The sequence below is a fragment of the Aulostomus chinensis genome, chromosome 8, assembly GCF_037954235.1.
Source record: "Aulostomus chinensis isolate RoL2024-O1b breed Wild chromosome 8, RoL_Achi_v1.0, whole genome shotgun sequence".
Classification (NCBI taxonomy): Eukaryota; Metazoa; Chordata; class Actinopteri; order Syngnathiformes; family Aulostomidae; genus Aulostomus; species Aulostomus chinensis.
In genome coordinates, this window is record NC_141327.1 from 11,397,590 (window position 1) to 11,412,734 (window position 15,145).

General features: G+C 41.8%; 1 protein-coding gene across 1 annotated transcript in view; it reads right to left on the reverse strand.

Annotated features, from left to right (window-relative positions):
• Positions 1-15,145, reverse strand: part of gcgrb (glucagon receptor b) — a 52,740-nt gene that overhangs the window by 31,946 nt on the left and 5,649 nt on the right. The window lies entirely within an intron of this gene.

Here is a 15,145-nt window from a genome sequence, read left to right on the forward strand (position 1 = left end):
TGTTACACAACTAAAATGAGAAGCTATCTCGATCAGCCTATAACAACATCAATGAGGGTGGAAACAAACACACAACAATCAAAAACTTTACTGATATACAGTATGTGTGTGTGTGTGTGTGTGTGTGTGTGTGTGTGTGTGTGTGTGTGTGTGTGTATGTGTGTGTGAGTGAAATGAAAGATTGTTAAGAGAGTGTGGCAGATACACAGGTGCGCAGGTGTGTGGAACAGCGCCGTCCATGTTTCTGCATATAAAATACGAGTAAAACCTAAAAGGAAACTCAACAGAAAAAGAGCAAGACTGATGAGCTCCTGCAGGAATCTATTATAAGCCAATAAAAGATGTCAGACATAACGTCAGAGATGAGCTGATTCATTAGAATATCAACATCCATTAAGACGTTCCTCTATTGAGACGCCAGAGAAGAAAAAAAAAACAAACAGATGTTACACACTCATTAGACATGTTGCTGCTGAGTTCTTACTGTGATAACACACACACTCACACTCACACTCACACAAGAGTCTATGACGTAGTAATGATGTAATAAAGTGGTGGTCACGTTGCAATCTACACATTTTGATACGCAACTACAATGTTAAAAAAGATTGATGGAAACAGTAAAACTTAACAGAAAAAACAACTTAATGACCAACAAAATAGTACATATAGCAAATAGGAGATGGAAACCTCATTCCTGAGACCTCCAGTGACCGAACATCTTCCCAGATAGACCCAGTCTTTGTCCTCATACACGGGCAGCATAGAACATGGCACAAATTAACAATGACAACTTGCCAAAATGAAAGTAACCAGTTGATATAAATGCCTAAGTCATATTTCCTTTGTTGTGGCATTTCCAAAGTTCCCTTAAAATCTAAGACAACTTTTCTGGTTGGCAGGATAAAACTGTATGTCAAGGCTTCTCAAACCCAATGACAGTTAAACTACACTGCTCCAAATCAGTGGTTGAGGTGTTTTAAACGGCAGGTGTCGTAGCAACAGTAATCAGAGCCACATTATCAGCACGCTACACTGACGGTACCTCAATTTAAGCGTAAAGAGTGAAATCAGTTTAATGTCAGACTGCATTACAATACAGATGTTACGATCAGGGAATGATCATAACAAGGAAACAAAAAATCAGCAATCAACAGCAGCAATCATCAAAAGAGAGATAAAAAAAATGCCCTCCGCTGTGTGTGTGTGTGTGTGTCTGTGTGGATGAGAGAGAGTCAGATTAACATGCTATTGTCCCAGGTACTGTAAAGAAAAGCGAAATACAGTTAATGAGAGTAATGAGGAATAGGAAACCTTGATTAGATGATTGCACTGAGAGAGACAGAGAGAGAGGGAGGAGGCTGATGCCTACTATGTGCTTATGGACATGCATCATATTTCTACACTAGGTGGATGGCCATGTGTATCACTGATGGAAAAAAAAGTGATATAAAATCCTTAATCTTATGTGCAAAATATCCATCCATCCACCGTTTATCCTGTTAAGTGTCACAGGGTGGAGCCTATCCCAGCAGCCTTTGGGTGAGAGGTGGGGTTCACCCTGGACAGGTCACCAGTCCATCACAGGGCCAACACATAGAGACAGACAACCATTCACACTCACAGTCACATCTACAGTCAATTTAGAGTATCAATCAGCCTCGTCCTCTCTTGATGTCTTTGGACTGTGGGAGGAAGCTGGAGTACCAGAGAGAACCCACACAGGAACAGGGAGAACATGCAGACTCACACAGAAAGATCCTGTGTTTGAACTGAGGCTCGAACCCAGAATCTTCTTGCTGTGGGGCAACAGTGCTGACCACTGCACCTCCGTGCAAAACTTCTCCCAGTTTAAACAGGACATCATTGACCGATCAGGGGTCTATGGCTGCATGCTGTATGACAGAAGAGCTTTGTTTAGTCTGTACTCCCGTAGGATCTCATTTGTTTATGAGATGATGTAAATGTTCCCTGAGATGGTTCTTTATGGAAATTTAAAAGCATGAGTGCTTGTCTGAGGTAACAAGTCTGACCACCTCAGTCCCCCGCTGTTGTTGTTTATCCTCTGACTGTCAGGTAAATGACAGGCAACAACAACGACTGCCACCTCAGAAGCATCTGAACCCAAACATGTGAGCCAGTTACCTCCCTAACAATAATTCTAAATTTATTCATGACTGTAGGTCCTATCAAGGTGTAGTGGCTATAAAAGTCTGTACTGGACAGCGAGATGCATTTAGAGGATTTGAAAAAAGATATATTATTATCATTACTGTAATTGTAATTATTAAACAGCACCCTTTGATCGCCTTCACAGAAGAAGCTTTGTTGACCTTGACTGATGACATCATTAGCGGCAGATGATGAGGATGCTTATGGCGCTGGGATTAATGTCTTAGTGCTCAATAAATAATAATAGCAATAATAATGATATGTGTTGATGTATGGATTGGATCCTGAGAGATTAACCAAGGATACGACCAAGTGTGAAAACCAACATTAGTTATTTATAAAGCAATCAGGTGGGAGTTTTTTTCTTTGTAATTGCATGTTTTGTTATTCAAGAATCAAAATTTTCATGGCTATGTGAGCTGCATCCATGACTGCTCACTATATATATATGTTCTTTTTTTTCATATGCAGTGTGAACCAAACACACTGTTGTAGATGAGGGATTCATTCATTTTGATAGGAAGGGCCTTAAAATGATTGTTGTGAGCCAATTCTAAAAGTTTAGCATCCTCCAATTCTGAGGATGGAGATAAAATAAAGACGGATAGAATAAAAACTACAAATATTCCACTTCCTCTTACCAATACTGTGTCTTCCTTTTCCCAGTTCCGTGTCCTGGTTCGGCCAAAATGATCATGGATGTTTCCCAGGATTTACACAAGTCTAGAATTTTTTTAATAAGGTATGTTGTAACTTCTGTAAAAAGACTCTCAACGCCTCATTATTCGGGCTGTGACGATACATTAATCTTGTGATGCGCTACACGATATTCAGCTCACGATACAATTCGATACCAAACATCATTTTTCTGAAAGATTATAAAGGGACAGAGTGGTTTTGGTGACATCTTGTGAGTGTTCCATTGACTGGGATTGAATTCACTGAACTGAAAGCATCAACTACACAATATATGGCTCTGACTGGCAGCTTGCAAATGCTGGACAAAATGAATCAAAGATGTGGTGAAAAAATAAGTTTCATTTTTAAAAACTGAGTGCAAATAGTAGCTTACAAGCTTTTGAAAAGTAAAGTGAACAATGGAGAGTTCAAGTGCAGCCAGTGGCCTTCTTTGGCAGCTTTTTTAGCTTGATACCAAACATATGAGGTAGCTACAAGCAGTCTAGCCACCAGCTTCACTAAAAATAAACCATAGCAGCCAATATTTCAATTCGTGGGTGACCATAGCATATAAGAATAGAGAATAAGGTCTCAAATCCTGACAAATAAAGTAGGCAATGGACTGTAATTTTCTGCGACCTTGGTGAAGATGGGAACTTGTGGCAACCACCGCCGTCACTGTCCAGCGTGGTTTGTTTCGGGTTGCGCCGCAGCTTCTTGGGCTCGGACTCAGTTAGCATTACGTTGTCTGGGTGGTGACGTTTTATGTGAGCTCGCAGGTTGGTGGTATTTCCTGAGTACTTAACTTTGTTACTTTGTGTGACACAGCTTGCAAACCGCCATACTTTTGTCTAAATCGTCGCTTTCCTTTTTGTTTTGGAACCCAAAATGCTCCCACACATCTGTGTTTAAGCATGCAGGCGCTGGATTTATACTCGCCGCCATTCTCCTGAATCGTTGGCGTCTGGGTGAATAGAAAAGCTCTGCACCGACACCAGCGGCTGGCAGACCGCATTGCTCTTCCTGCAAAGTGTGGGACAAGGGAGGATTTGAATGGGGCTTAATGTATCGATACTCACGTCTGAAAAATGGATACTCTCTGGGGAAACAAAATATCGATATATATTGCTGAATCGATAAAACTGCTCAGCCCTACTCTCCATTAAATAAAGTGAAAATTGAGAGTCAGACAGAAAAATAAGACTTTAACTAACAGTCTGATACGACGAGGGGATCAATATTACAACGCTAAGTGCAAATCCACTTCATCAGAAATACTGAAGAAACAGAGGCATCTTCATGATAATCCTTTCTCCCTTTTTCAGATATTTATAGCTCCTTCACTGAGAAATCATTCATAATTTTTCCAGCTGCGACTGTCCTCACCATTATTGTCACCGTCTGCCAAATGAATCACGGCAGTTGCGTTCGTGGCTCTAGAGCCAGGTTGGAAGTAAAAAAACCTGCAAGTTCTTTTATTAGACGATAAATTATTGACTTCATCTGTCAGCGTGATTATGTCTCATAAAATGTGTGTGAAGCTCATCCTGGCTCAGAGGCTGCAAACAGCAACTTGAGATGATTTCATCAAGGATTCTCAAGAATGAGGGATAATGATCCAAACAACCCCGTGCAGCTTGAAACATGAAAGACGTCCATTAAATTTCAGAAGAAAAAGCTCAAACATACACACATTGGTTAACGCTTGTAATTGTTGTGTGTTAGGAGAGATTTTCCTTTCAAATCTGTCACCTACTATGGTGTATTACCTAGATTTTATAGTTTCTTTCCAAAAAAACCATTTGATACGGACACAAATGATGTTGGGAATTAAATATTCACACCTCACCAAATCTTAATTAGTTAGTCGTGGGCAGGAGACATTCATATGCTGTGATGATTTTAATTCCAACAAAATGTAATCCCTGTTCACATTTATTCTCAGAATATAGTTTTTGTCTCTCTCAACCACATCACAATTATTCACATGAACCTTTTTCCAGTCTATAATTATGTTTCCATTTAATTGTCCAGAAAGTATCAAGCGACCTGTGGAAATGTTTCAAAGAAGGAAATTTGCATCACTGTTTCCATTATCCATTTTTTAGTGAATGGGGCGGCATGGTGGTGCAGTGGTCAGCACTGTCCCCTCACAGCAAGAAGGTTCCGGGTTTGAGTCCTGGCTCCATCACAGGATCTTTCTGTGTGGAGTCTGCATGTTCTCCCTGTTCCTGTGTGGGTTCTCTCTGGTACTCCAGCTTCCTCCCACAGTCCAAAGACATCAAGAGAGGACGAGGCTGATTGATACTCTAAATTGACCGTAGGTGTGACTGTGAGTGTTAATGGTTGTTTGTCTCTATGTGTTGGTCCTGTGATGGACTGGTGACCTGTCCAGGGTGAACCCCGCCTCTCGCCCAAAAGCCGCTGGGATAGGATCCACCCCCCTTGCGACCCTTCACAGGAATAAGCGGAAGAAAATGGATGGATGGATGGATGGAATAATGGATGGATATACCACCCATTCATTGTCAGTCCGAAGTAATTATCATTAGAACTACTTGTGCTGATTAAAAGCATTATTAAAAGTCTTTTAGGTGATACATCCCCACAACTGGCTTTTCATAAACAGCTCTCTTTCCTGCTTTGGCTGCATCAACTGGCTTTCTTTTAGACTTTTTTATGGATTAATATTAGTCATATAAATTGAGGAATACAGTTTTTCCCTCTTGAGTGAAAAAAGCAACTCTCCTCTCCATTGGTCACCTAGTGCTGGCACCGCCCCTCTCATGTGAACACACACCAAAAGGTGAGGAAATGCTGGTTTGATGTAGTTTGTTGATAGCCATCGTGGTAGTACTGATCCCAGACTGGTGTAGATTGAAGTAAGCTTGGATAAGCAGATCATGTTTGTCAGTACTGGCCTCTGAGGAAACACAGGTGCAACGAACAGCAAATTATAACAGACAATCACACAGACTGACAAGAGAAAAAGAGCAAAAAATACAAACTCAAATTATCACGCAATGAGAACCAAGCAGGAGAACCAGGGCAGGGAATGTGAGAACTAATGAACTGACAAGACCGACTCAAAAGGTATGAAACAGACAAATAATTAAGTATCCATCCATCCATCCATCCATCCATCCATCCATCCATCCATCTACTTCAACCCACTGAGGGAAGTGTGGATCAAACCAGCGACCCTTCGGTTGCTAGACGGTCACACCACCTCCAAGCCATGCCGCCCTGTGAAAGTATACATTTCAAAAATAAAACCCAACCCAAAAAGATTAAGATATAAAACACAAACACACCAAGGAAACAGAACACAAAGAAATGGAATCCAAAATTGAATCTGTTATTTCAAAGCATGTATCATCAGTGGAGACCTAACTAATAATGCTGCAAAACAATCTTCCTTCCATACTTCCATAATGCATATGTTCTAAAAGAGAACAAGGGCTAACACTCTTTCTATTCTGCTCAACTGGATAAAACAACACAAATTACCAAGAATTTTCCAGATGAGCATGCTGCCTCCTGTGAGCAAAGTTTTGTTGTATGTATTTTCGTATTTTCTTGCCCTTTACTAAGTATATTGAAAATATCTCTTTTTTTTATGAATCAACATTCAACAAAAATCATTCCATCATCACTATCAGCATCAGCTCATTCTGAATGTGATGGGTTCTTCCCCTGAAGTGAAGTTGGAAACAAGGGGGACAAACCTCATCCGTCCCATGGAATGCTGGGATAAAGGGTGTCCCAACAACAGGCGTCATGACAACAGATGGGCATCATGAATTGGGAGACGGGGAGAGACACGAAGGGGTAAGTGATATCCCTGAGGTTCAATGTTTACCTGTCAGATGATAAATACTCTTTCCACAATGACTTCTGTCTCCCACATAGCAGTAAACACATGCAAACACACACATGCACACACACGCACGCGCCCGAGACAAAACTTCAGTAGATATCAGTTGACTCACAAGTGTATCTAAAGTTCAGAGGAACAGCTCTCTGCCATATTTTCCTCAATGAAGCCTTCATGTGTATGAAAGAGGAAGTTGGTGGAAATATTATGTTCCCACACAGTTTTGAGACCATCATATATACAAGTACATATACACAGTCAGTAGTACAACGAGTTTTTTGGATTCATCCATGTCAGAAAACAGCTGGAATGGCACTTCAGTGTTGATGGTGTTAAAATGTCTCACGACTCAGGCAAATGTCAGCAGACGGCCCAGGGAAAGCCCGCCTCTCTCCCCTCCTCTTCCTCCATACTGGCTGACAGTAGATCTACATGTTTAATGGATCAGCTTCATACTTAATCTCTGCACACACCTCTGTGACCACAGATTAATCTTGTGTGAAGAAGTCAAGAGCTTATTACATAGATGGGAAACATACAGAAAGTGGAGAGAGACAGAGCTTCATACAGATGCTGGTCGCATATTTGTACACCGCCTCTTGTAAAGTAACAGCTCACGAATGACTTCCGCCATTTCACTCCCATTTCTCAAGTCCCTGCTGCCTTGTACCACACAACATATATAGTGCATATATACCTGTACTACTGAGTTTCACGCTATCTAATATTCTTTTAATCTCATTTATATGAATGCAAGTGACTATAGGCAATAATCAACAGCAGCAGAAATTACAGCACCCTACATGACAGTTAAAATAATTAACATGTCTCTCAGGCAGATCAAATTAAACTGAACAACACAATCCTCATGAAGAGGAATTCATTGCCCGTCAGTGGTTTTAATGTTTGGCTGATGGGTGTGTGTTCTTGTACTTGCTACATAGAGAGGACTGGAAAGCATTTTTTTTAACTGAAGAGTGAGGACAGTTTTGGGAAATGAGGATATTTTGGCTGATTATCACAACTTCAAAGGGCTGTTTTAAAGTCAGGGTTAGATTTAGGTTATGGCAAGGCAAGGCAAGGCAATTTTATTTGTATAGCCCGTTTTCACAAACAGTTTGTCTCAAAGGGCTTCACATGGCATCATAACAACATCTTCTGCCCCCAGACCCTCACATCGACTGAGGAAAAACTCCATAGAAAACCCTTTTAACAGGGAAAAATCTGAGAAACCTCAGGGTGAGCAACAGAGGAGGGATCCCTCACCCAGGACGGACAGACGTGCAGTAGATGTTGTTACAGACAAGAAAACAGTTTACAATACAAAATGTGGAAAACATGGAAATGTTAATAACAGCTGAAGAAGGAAGCTTCTGGTAGGGGAGGCAGGGAGAGCAAGCCAGCTTAATGGGGGACTGGATGGCAGACTGGTTCATGGAAGGGGAGCGCAGGCCGGTGTAACAGTAGGGAATAAGAGGGGGGGCGATGCAGGCGGCGGTTGGGGCTCTGGTGGATCTGTGGAAACACAGAGAGACTGCGAGACACCAAGGCCAAACTACAAAGTGCAACAAGTAGTGGTAATGACAGTTCCAAAAATGTGCAGGGAGGAGAGAGGGGGAGAGGAGAGGAGAGGAGAGGGGGGGGGAGAGGAGAGGAGAGGAGAGGAGAGGAGGGCTCCATGTAACCTGATGTGTCCCCCAGCAGTCTAAGCCTGTAGCAGCATAGCTATCAATGGTTCAGAGCTACCTGAACCAGTCCTAACTGAAGGCTCTGTCATAGAGGAAGGTCTTAAGCCTGGACTTAAACGTAGTCAGAGTGTCTGCCTCTCTGACCCATGGAGAGAGCTGGTTCCATAGTAGAGGAGCCCGGTAACTAAAGGCTCTACCTCCCAGTCTGTTTTTATTGATACTGGGAATCACTAAAAGACCTGCATTCTGGGAGCGGAGTGCTCTGGTCGGACAGTAGGGACTAATGAGCTCTTTCAAATAGGATGGAGCTTTATCATTGAGAGCCTTATAAGTCAGCAGAAGGATTTTGAAGTCGATTCTAGATCCTACAGGAAGCCAGTGGAGAGAAGCTAAAGTGGGAGAGATGTGTTCTCTCTTCTAAAATCCCATCAAAACCCTCGCTGCAGCGTTCTGGACCAGCTGGAGACTCTTTAGAGAGTATTTAGGACATCCTGACAGGAGAGAGTTGCAGTAGTCCAGCCGAGAAGTGATAAATGCATGCACCAGTTTCTCAGCATCACTCTGGGAAAGAATATTCCTAATCTTAGCGATACTGAGCAGATGGAAGAAGGCGGTCCTAGTCACATGCTTTATGTGGGAGCTGAAGGAAAGGTCCTGGTCAAAAATGACCCCAAGGTTCCTTGCAGTTGTACTCGGAGTTAGGGTGATGCCATCTAGAGTAGAGATCTGATTCAAGAGTGTGTCCCTGAGGTGTTTAGGTCCAAGGTTTAGGTTATGGTTAGGTTAAGGTCAGGGTAAGTATCAGAGTTTAGGGTCAGGCTTTTAATTGTTATTGTTAAGGTCAGAGTAAAGGGTAATATGGAATGCATTATGTAATCGAAGGTCATCAAAAATATAAGAACAAGGATTTGTGTGTGTGTGTGTGTGTGTGTGAGTGTGTGTGTGTGTGTTTGTGGAAGGGGGAACTTTTCATGGTCAGGATGAATGAAAGTTCACTTGTTTGTTTTGTCAACCTTGTCACCTGTTAAAAAAAAATCCATAAAAAAATCACCAGACTGCTTGAAAAAAAAAAATGCTTCATAGGAAATAAAAGATCAGGTAAAAACATAATTGTTCATTCCTTTTACTCCTGTGGAAATTCTGCATCAATTCAGTCACAGAACAGTATCGATTATCATCCAACTATCATTTACTGTTGGGTTCCTGACCACGATCGAACAATAGAGCCCGAAAGACAAATAGTGGTGAAGTTTCAATAACTTCCAGAACAAAAATTGTGGACACCAGGTGCACGTCTGCTACATGCTGTGATTAAAAAAAATGCTCTTAGTATTTTGGACAAGGTGCACGCTGTGTAAAATCTGCTACGTATGAGCCACTTTCACCCCGATCAGTTGTTTGCAACCAAAAAGCAAACACATTGAGTCCAACCAAGCATGGAGGACACTCTCAACTACATCATCCAACTCTGTGAGGGAAAGAAGATTATGATCCAGTCTCTGGCAGCTGCCACAGAGCCAGGGATGGATTCAGTGAGCAAAGCTTGATGTGTGATTCATGAAGCTACAAAGCAACGGGCTCATGAGTACATATCAACACTTTATGTTAACGAAGGCTGACAGATTTGATCACATGTGCTCCGAACAAGAGTTGTTCTCCCATCACATGTTAACATCCTGGTACTTTAAAGCACTTTCTAACTTAAAAAAGAGAATCCACATGTACCTGTTTGTATTGATTGCTGGAAGAAGTAGTTGTGTGCAGTAAAAATACAACTTTCATGAGATGAAACTGAATCAAATTGAAATGGTGAAAAGTGATCAGTAATGGAGTCATGAAGTCAGTGAAGGTTCTCATCTCTATAGTCTTTTAACATGCAGCTCAGGGGTGAGGTTCTGATTTAAAATCATTCCAGGTAGGACCACATCACATTATTGGACAAGTACAAATCTTGGTGGAAGGGGAAATCAAGATGTAGGGTTACTGATGGGAGGGCGGCACGGTGGTGCAGTGGTCAGCACTGTCGCCTCACAGCAAGAAGGTTCCAGGTTTGAGCCCCGGCTCCATCACAGGATCTTTCTGTGTGGAGTCTCCATGTTCTCCCTGTTCCTGTGTGGATTCTCTCTGGTACTCCAGCTTCCTCCCACAGTCCAAAGAAGTGTGAGTTAGGTGAACTGATACATTAAATTGACCGTAGCTGTGAGTGTGAATGGTTGTTGCTCCATATTTGTTATTTGTCTGTGATGGAGTGGCGACCCGTCCAGGGTGAACCCCACCTCACACCCAAAGTCAGCTGGGATAGGCTCCAGCCCCCCCCCCCCCCCCCGACTCTTAACAGGGTAAGTGATAGAAAATGGTTGGATGGATGGGTTTCTACAGTAACAGTCTTCTTTACGAAACAGCAAAAGCAGCTGGCTGAAAGGGGAAATTATTCCTCAGGGGAATTAATAATCATCTTAAAATAATTACATCCAAAATCTGACTGACAGGGACACAAATTTGCCTGTTAGGGTCAAACTAAGTTGGTCTGTAAGTACCCCTGAAAATTACTTTTTGGTGAATTCACACATTTTGAGGAAGAGCTCCTCTTTGTCTAACAATCAGCAAGCCAAACACACGCATGTACACAACCACCCACCCACATGCGCGCGCGCACACACACACACACACACACACACACACACACACACACACACACACACACACACACACCGTTTCTTATTATGAAGAAACAGTTGAAAAAGCAAGCCTACCCTCCAAATCCAGTACAGAGGCACAGAAATTACTTGGATGTTTCCATTCTGCTTCTCCTGTTACATTCCTATCCAGTGGTCGGCTGCATACGTACTCCTCTTCTCCTTCCTCCTTCAACTTTATCATTATTCTTCCTTCTCATGCATTTTTTTTCTACTCCAACATGTACTGAAGCTCATCAAGTGTCATTTGTCTTTAAGTACAGTGAGATTACTACTTTCTCCAAACTTGTCTCTACTTGTTTTTTGCAACTATGGAATTTACAAGTGTGGGGTCATGTAAAGGGTATCAAGGGTGAGAGTGGGAGAATAGATGAGCAGATCACACCCACACTGTACGTGGGTTGGGGTGGGCAGGAAAGCTTCAATTTTATGCTTCAAGAAAGACAGTGAGAAAAAAATCAAAGGATTATGAATGGGGTAATTTGAGTGCTGCGGAGAAGAAGGGATGAAGGGTGAGGAGGTGGAGGATGCAGAGGTGGTTACTATAGCATGTGATAAAGAGAGGGGGAGTAAGAGCAACATGCTGCGGAAGAACAAAAGGGAGTGTGTTTAACTGAATGCCTTATCGTAGGGCTTATTACCACGAATGTGTGAACAGGCTGGGAGGAGATGTAGATGTAGGTCAGAAACACTGAAAGTCAGAGAGGGAGAGGTGATGGGATGACGCAGATACGTAATGAGTGTGCTGGAGTGAGTCGCGGTTTTCAATTTCACTGTCAGGGAACTTGCAGAGCAGCATGAACATCAGATTGATCCATATACACACAGACACAAGCACGAAAACACTAAACTAATAGCATCAATTGAATTCCCATTTTCAGGTGGTTCACGTGCTTTTAAAGAATAAGAGTTAACATGCTGTTTACTAGTGCGGCTGCACCATAACAGGCCGGTAATAACGTTGCTTTGGTGAAGTTTAGTGAGGCGAATGGCCTTGAGAAAATACAGGCAAACAGACAAAAATACAGCAGACGTCATCTCCAGTACCAGAGATATTGTTATTCATTGATGACATTCACGAGGGACTCTGGCTACACTTTAGAGTCAGACTTCATACCGGACTGCAGAGCTGATGGTTGGCGAGCCCAGTGTATCGACAGGATGTGAGCATCCGTGTGTAGCACAACTAGACACAACTTCAACATGTCTTTGTCAAAATAAAATAATGAAACTTGCACATACCTGAAGTTTTCTTGCCAATATTTGGAACGTGCACACAACATTGTTTTTATTTATATAAGACTAATGTTGTTCTTTCTGTAATCTGATGCAATCTGATGATTCCCTGCAACAATTTACCTCTTGGGAGATTTCAGAGCGAGGCTACAGAGAGTCCAGACAGACATTCATTTCACCTCTCCATGGTGTTGTGGGAGAATCATAATAGCAGTTGGTGTAGTTTGATGGTAGCCAGTTGCCCCATTGGATTACATTGTGGTGTGCTCTGGGGCTGAAGGAAGCTCTGCTGTTGTTCTACTCTGGAGTGATTTCAAAAATGACTATTTCCATCATCATTCACTTTGATGGAAAGTCAAAAGTATGGGTCCATTGAAAAAAGAACAAAGTTTCCCTTTTTCTCCCTGCCTTCCTTTGCCACAGCCGTGTATTTGACCACATCAGCATCAGACTAAGGGGATTCATTAATGTGATAGATGGATAGAATGTATCTGTTTAACCAGGCAGGGGCAATTTGCTCCTCTGTGAGTGTGTGTGTGTGTGTGTGTGTGTGTGTGTGTGTGTGTGTGTGTGTGTGTGTGTGTGTGTGTGAACTCTGCATGCGTCACAAACCAGTTTGAGTCGGTGTTGATTAAATAGACAATTGTGTTTATAGAGCAGACTTCTCAACATGCATGCATAAAAAACACACACAAATGTGCATGAGCGGCACACCCTTGGACATGCTGCACTTCAGGTGACAGTTACTCTTCTCTTCTAACCTCAGACACAATTTTTTTTCCAACACCGTCCTTATCACAATGACCAAAATATCCTCCTGGCTTAGGGTTGAAGTTTAGAATGTCATCATGTGGAATTTTGCAGTATCTGAGGAAATGTGAAATGAAACAGAAAAGATTTGGGGATGCATGCCGGGACTTCTGGATGCTAAAATAAAAATAAAGTGAGAATCTATAATCAAAACACACAACTAACAATGAATGTATTATTTGCTGTTCATACATGTGTCAATGCAACCACCCTGCATGACCCCCCCCCCCCCCCCATGCTGCTGCTAGACCTAATGAATAAATAACAACAGGATCAAACAGAAGCTACAATGGAAAACATCTGTGAATCATGTCAGACTGGCTTCTACAGACACCGTCCTCCTGTTCACAGCATCTTCATGTCAGGATCAGCCCAGAATATGTTCTACATTGCAGTGGAACATATTCCTCTATACATGGCTTTTATGCAAATTTGTGTATGTTATACAAGGAACAAGTGTCTTGTTATTTTCCCTCTAAGACGGCACTGATAAAATCCAGTCCTTTTAAAAAAGATCACCAGCTGTTTGAGTGAGCGCTGAAATGTTCACGCGTATTTACATTCCTCTTCTTGTGGAATGCATTAATGAATATCTGCATTCGAAACATAGAATTAAGCTGCAGAGACTGGAGTTCATTCAGGAACTGCTGCCAATTCTGTACATTCATCCATTCATTTAATTCAACATGAAAAAGTGTTGTGTTAGGGGTGAGCCTTAGCCTTTACTGGGCAAACCAGGTGAATAATTGAAATTTAGAAGTGGTTTGAATAAGATTTAATGAAGATGACGTTGGAAATGACCAAAGCCAGTGTCTAATTGTTGACCCCCCCCCCCCCCCCCAAAAAAACAACAACCAATGTCTTTCTTAAGGTTCCAAAGATGAGTACAAAAATTTACAAGCTGACAGAACAGCAAACAAAACAATGGAGTGAATTTTAACTGCCTCAGCTCCCTGCATACACGCCAGCCCGCAACATATGAAAACCTCAACAGTGACTCGGAAAATGGCACTTTTAAAGTGTTCGATTTCTTGAACACAAAACTTTTGTTATTAGTGACTTGATTTTGAATAGTTATATTGACCGTATGTCTGGAACGTGGCTTAATAGTGCTGGAGAAGCAACTCTCATCGAAGCCTCCCCACCAAACCCCAGTTTATCATTTGGAACTAGGACAGATAAAAACGCTGGGGGTACCATTCTCTCTGCATCACTAGGTTTTAAACACATTACATTTGATGAACACACAGCTTTTGAATACAGTTCCATTGTTTTTAGCAGACCCCCCCCCCCCATTTTGTGTGTTTACAGGCCACCCAAACAATGCCTCTTTTTTATCTCTTTTTTTAATGACTCTCAGTCATTGACACCAATTACAACAGAATCATTATTTTATGTGATTTTAATTTGTATGTCAACAATCAGAATCTTAGTGGTATGTATTTTTGAATTTGCTTCGTTGTGTGAATTTTATCCAGCACACCACCCAGCCTGCTCATAACAAAGGCCCAGACTTAGACCTTATAGTACAGTATAGTAACCTCTGGTCTGTCGGCACATATTCCTTCTGTTGTGGATGAAGACATCTCTGACCACTTCTGTGTCTTCTTTTTTTTTATCCAACAAAATCTTCCAGAATGAACTGTCAGGAAACGTTCTCTTGCTGCTGCAGTGGCTACAAAATGTTATTTAGCTTTTACATGGCACACCTGCAGACTTTTTAAACTTCCTCTCGTGATTTTATTGTAGATAAACTAGGGGTCAACCCCAGATACTGCATACATCTTCCTGAAGATGTTCAGAAATCACATGGCTTAAGAGAAAATGCCACATTTCAGAGAGAAGATGGAGGAAGAATGAATTGGTGATTATCATGCATGAACTAACCATCTAACATGGAGCAGTTATCCTGATTGATTGGATAACTCTTGTTAATATCCTGATTTATGCGTTATGATGATGTTTTTTCTGAGTTACTCTGCTTTATT